The sequence below is a fragment of the Sinocyclocheilus grahami genome, unplaced genomic scaffold (genome assembly GCF_001515645.1).
Source record: "Sinocyclocheilus grahami isolate Dianchi unplaced genomic scaffold, SAMN03320097.WGS_v1.1 scaffold823.1, whole genome shotgun sequence".
NCBI classification, from domain to species: Eukaryota; Metazoa; Chordata; class Actinopteri; order Cypriniformes; family Cyprinidae; genus Sinocyclocheilus; species Sinocyclocheilus grahami.
The window spans coordinates 26,412-32,253 of record NW_015506002.1 but is presented as its reverse complement, the minus strand read 5'-3'; the positions used below and the strand labels follow the sequence as shown (position 1 = coordinate 32,253).

Below are 5,842 nucleotides of genomic sequence, written 5' to 3'. Positions count from 1 at the left end.
AAATCAGCAGGTATATTGGGGATGTATGCATGACCCTAAAAGTGAGATGATATTAAAATGACTGTGTGTGAGTGTGTGTGTGAGTGTGTGAGTGTGTGTGTGTGTGAGTGTGAGTGTGTGAGTGTGTGTGTGTGTGAGTGTGAGTGTGTGAGTGTGTGTGTGTGTGAGTGTGAGTGTGTGAGTGTGTGTGTGTGTGAGTGTGAGTGTGTGAGTGTGTGTGTGTGTGAGTGTGAGTGTGTGAGTGTGTGTGTGTGTGAGTGTGAGTGTGTGAGTGTGTGTGTGTGTGTGTGTGTGTGTGTGTGTGTATGTGTGTATGGGCGTGCAGTAGCTCGAGGTCAGAACATCTGAATTCATCACTTATCTTCATCGTCACTCACTCAGTGTGTTAAAATGTGTTAAATGTGTGCTGAAATTATTTTTTTCTAGGTGCAATGGGCTCTAAAAATACCTCTCTGCCTGATTTTGGTGAGTTAAAATATTTTTATAAAATATTTTTATTTTTATTCTATTTTTAGTTAGACAGACAGGTTGTGAACATTTATTATTTCTTTCAGCCATTGAGAGAGAAGACAACAATCAGAACACCGTTACCCAGAATCCCCAGCTGTTGCCAAGTAAGATTAATAGTTTCTCTTAAAATAACACAGATTTCATTCTTAAGAGAAATATAACTACTCAAACGGTTTAAAGTTGCAATATTTATGTAATTTTTTTTTTTTTTTTATGTATTGTAATGCTGTTATTCTGTGTTTTAGGATGCAACTCCATTTCTCGGTGATGCCTCAACAAAAGATGAATAATTTCACTGATTTACATTTTGAATGTAGATTTCTGTTTAATATTGGTGTTTAAAACAAAGTTTTTAATGACTGTAAATAGTTTTTATTTCAGCTGAAGACAGAAAGGTCACCAGTGACTCCAGTTAGATCAAGCAAATGCTTATGGGCTGTATTAGATGTTACTTCTATCATCTGTACAAAATATGTAGAAACCTGGAAATCACATTCAAATCTGTTTGCTGACTTTAATTCAAAACTGTGGCCGTTTTTATTCTTCAGAAAAATCAGACACTGGATTAACCATATCAGCATATGAGCTCAGTGGACATAATGTGTGATATTGACACAAAAATTGTCTATTTTTGTGATTTATTTTTTCAGGTTAGCTATAATTAAACAACGTTTTGCTTCGTGTGTTTTTAATCTGGTACCTTGGCTAGTTTAGGCCTGTTATAGATAAATAAAAAGGGCATGAAAACTTCCAGTAGGTGGCAGCAAGTCCCTGTCTTAACGAGTGATTCATTGAATCATTCTTTCAAAAAAATGATTCATTTAGAATCGAATCAAGTGGTTGCCTACATCAGATTATTGACTCATTGACTCTAATGATTTGTTCAAAAACAGATTCATTCATGAAGGAGACAGCAGTGTTGCTCTGAGACACACATGTTCTGCTTCAACTTTTCTTGGAGCTATTTTCATCGGGGAAACAGAAAAACAGACAATATTGAGTCTAAACTTTGTCAATGTTAACTTCGTGATTTTTTTTTAACTGTTAGATTAAGTTACAGTTAAAAAAAATTTTTGAATGTAGATTTCTGTTTAATATTGGTGTTTAAAACAAAGTTTTTAATGACTGTAAATAGTTTTTATTTCAGCTGAAGACAGAAAGGTCACCAGTGACTCCAGTTAGATCAAGCAAATGCTTATGGGCTGTATTAGATGTTACTTCTATCATCTGTACAAAATATGTAGAAACCTGGAAATCACATTCAAATCTGTTTGCTGACTTTAATTCAAAACTGTGGCCGTTTTTATTCTTCAGAAAAATCAGACACTGGATTAACCATATCAGCATATGAGCTCAGTGGACATAATGTGTGATATTGACACAAAAATTGTCTATTTTTGTGATTTATTTTTTCAGGTTAGCTATAATTAAACAACGTTTTGCTTCGTGTGTTTTTAATCTGGTACCTTGGCTAGTTTAGGCCTGTTATAGATAAATAAAAAGGGCATGAAAACTTCCAGTAGGTGGCAGCAAGTCCCTGTCTTAACGAGTGATTCATTGAATCATTCTTTAAAAAAAATGATTCATTTAGAATCGAATCAAGTGGTTGCCTACATCAGATTATTGACTCATTGACTCTAATGATTTGTTCAAGAACAGATTCATTCATGAAGGAGACAGCAGTGTTGCTCTGAGACACACATGTTCTGCTTCAACTTTTCTTGGAGCTATTTTCATCGGGGAAACAGAAAAACAGACAATATTGAGTCTAAACTTTAAGTCAATGTTAACTTCGTGATTTTTTTTTTAACTGTTAGATTAAGTTACAGTTAATAAAGTTTTAGCAGATTTTAACATTTATAGTTTTATTTAAATAATTATGAAACAAAAAAAAGACCTGTTAAAAAGAGGTAAAACTGCATAATGTGATAAAATGTTGTATTTATTGCAATACATTTTTATTTTGTATTATATTATATAATAATATTTTGCACTCGTAGAGTCTCTCTTCTCCATTTACTATATACAGTAGTGCAATACATGATCTACCGTAAGTGATATTATAGCAAGCAGCCATATCACGCTGCAGCAGATGGAGACAGTATACTGTAAATAGTTACCATCCTTCAGATGAGTTAAACTGAGGACTCTCTTTGGGTCATTAAAAATCCCATGTCACTTCTCTTGAGATCAGGGATGTAACCCCGGTGTCCGGGTCAAAAATCCTGTCAGGATGTTTAAATATTTTATAGTACTTAGTTCCTCACTCTTTCAATGCTTGCTATTGTTGTTTATTCTTGTAATTGTGTGGTTTTTAGAGGTATATTTTCTTTATATTGTTTAGGATGATGTTGTGAAGTAGGCTAGGAGTTTCCCATTGTATGTTTGTCTTTGTGTGTGTTTTTATTAGTAGATATCAATAGAAATCAACCTGTGTTCCTGTAACTTAATCATGCAATCAGTGCAATTCCCAGTGAACATGTATTGATCAGAAGTACAGCTAGTGTATGACTGGTGAAATGCATACTGTAAATGTGCCTCTTTGGACAACATGTGATAAATGTGCAATATAGGAAATAAATGAGTCTTAAGTGTGAGTGTGTTTAAGAAAACATCTTCACTGATATCAGACACTTCTATCAGCTCATATTTTGAGAGTTAGAAAATAATGCAACTCACTAGGTTTTGAGATTATAACGCCCAGAAATGCCATGTAGGAAATTCAGCATCTTTAACAAGAGATCAAATATGAATCCTGCTGTGCTTGACACTCGTGAAGCTCTTTATTCAACTGATGTGATGTGCATTGCTCTATTGATTCTTTTAGGTTTGGATTTCGTTCATTCAACTTTGTTGAAACTTTGGAAGTATCAGCACACCATTTTTTTTTTAACTGTTAGATTAAGTTACAGTTAATAAAGTTTTAGCAGATTTTAACATTTATAGTTTTATTTAAATAATTATGAAACAAAAAAAAGACCTGTTAAAAAGAGGTAAAACTGCATAATGTGATAAAATGTTGTATTTATTGCAATACATTTTTATTTTGTATTATATTATATAATAATATTTTGCACTCGTAGAGTCTCTCTTCTCCATTTACTATATACAGTAGTGCAATACATGATCTACCGTAAGTGATATTATAGCAAGCAGCCATATCACGCTGCAGCAGATGGAGACAGTATACTGTAAATAGTTACCATCCTTCAGATGAGTTAAACTGAGGACTCTCTTTGGGTCATTAAAAATCCCATGTCACTTCTCTTGAGATCAGGGATGTAACCCCGGTGTCCGGGTCAAAAATCCTGTCAGGATGTTTAAATATTTTATAGTACTTAGTTCCTCACTCTTTCAATGCTTGCTATTGTTGTTTATTCTTGTAATTGTGTGGTTTTTAGAGGTATATTTTCTTTATATTGTTTAGGATGATGTTGTGAAGTAGGCTAGGAGTTTCCCATTGTATGTTTGTCTTTGTGTGTGTTTTTATTAGTAGATATCAATAGAAATCAACCTGTGTTCCTGTAACTTAATCATGCAATCAGTGCAATTCCCAGTGAACATGTATTGATCAGAAGTACAGCTAGTGTATGACTGGTGAAATGCATACTGTAAATGTGCCTCTTTGGACAACATGTGTTAAATGTGCAATATAGGAAATAAATGAGTCTTAAGTGTGAGTGTGTTTAAGAAAACATCTTCACTGATATCAGACACTTCTATCAGCTCATATTTTGAGAGTTAGAAAATAATGCAACTCACTAGGTTTTGAGATTATAATGCCCAGAAATGCCATGTAGGAAATTCAGCGTCTTTAACAAGAGATCAAATATGAATCCTGCTGTGCTTGACACTCGTGAAGCTCTTTATTCAACTGATGTGATGTGCATTGCTCTATTGATTCTTTTAGGTTTGGATTTCGTTCATTCAACTTTGTTGAAACTTTGGAAGTATCAGCACACCAAAATATACAAGTGCTGGGATCTTTTTTTTAATTCAAAGTATGCATAATCATTATATACAATTAAGTCACACACTGCCCTTTACTGGAGAGTTGAATGCTGTTATTAATGATGCCAAACACTTGCTGCTCTCAACAGTTTTGTGTAATTTTTTAGTGAATATAAATGTATCAAATGACTTCAGAACACTTCATGCACACTAGTGATCAGGGGCCGGTTGCACCAGCTGTACGGAAGTTACAACTTAGCCTAGTTTTGACGTAATGTTTTTCCTTTGCACCATTACAAGTAGTTGAAGTGTAACTCTACACTGTAAAAAAAATCCGTAAAATTTACTGTAAAAAAACGGCAGCTGTGGTTGCCGGAATTTTACAGTAAAACTAAATTATACGGTCTTTTTCACTTCCAAAAACGGTATACTACCGTAAAATTAATGTCCAATACATGTAATGTCCAATACAGTTTTTCACCGTATATAGTAGGGGAATTTACCGTTAACCATTTAACAGGTTTTTACTGTAGCATTTTTACAGTCTTTTACCGTTAAATTTTACCGTCATTTTTTACAGTGTACGTATAAACTAAATATTTACGGAAGCGTCTGGTCAGGAGTAACGGTTGGAATAAAATAGCAGACTGAGTGAACTGCATCAATATGCTCTTCTTTTACCTTCAATACTTTAGGCATATATGATGCTGCTGACATTTACACTCGCACATATTAAGAGAGAGAACAACATGTGAATAAATGTACTTTTTAGCGCGTCTTCAACACCCCATCGGCATTTCTTATGATTTTTTTTCTTTCAGTAGTTATTGATCCTTATTTATTTCAATTACAGTTTCTGAATGTTATTTACATATAAAAATAGCTTGCATATAGACTAATGCTATTAATATGTCGTTTTTAATGGAAACTTGTTTATATTTTTACCGTTAGTATACGTGAGGCAGAAGAAGTTAGAATGAAGGATTTATAAATTAAAATTCATAGCATTTAAACAAGTTCTGCTCGCGTATTTGAAGATTTCTATTGGATGATTTAGGGTAAACGTCATGTTATGCGACTACGCATTATTTAACGGAGAGCTTACGAACAACTGGTGCAACCAAATAATGTGTAGATTTAGTTACAAACTAGCTAGTAGTTACTAAGCCTCTTTGTCACCGGTTTTCCCTAATTTGCTTGATACTTTTGTTGGTAGATTATGTTTTGCATTTCCATACAAAAATAATAATAGGATAGTTAGTTAATTATTTCAGCAGAATATTATTACTCTGCCAGCTGTGACTGCTTATTGGAATAATGCAGTGGGTAACATCTGCTGGAAAAAAAGTGTGGATGCTTCCTCATACTTATTTACTAACTA

The 5,842-nt window shown here is 33.7% G+C and overlaps 1 long non-coding RNA gene across 1 annotated transcript; it reads left to right on the top strand.

The window, feature by feature from the left end:
• Positions 1 to 321: 321 nt before the first annotated feature.
• LOC107562442 (uncharacterized) lies at positions 322 to 612 on the top strand. The gene is made up of 3 exons (XR_001605986.1): positions 322 to 334; positions 427 to 465; positions 555 to 612. It is a non-coding gene; the product is annotated as an uncharacterized lncRNA (long non-coding RNA).
• Positions 613 to 5,842: the final 5,230 nt, after the last annotated feature.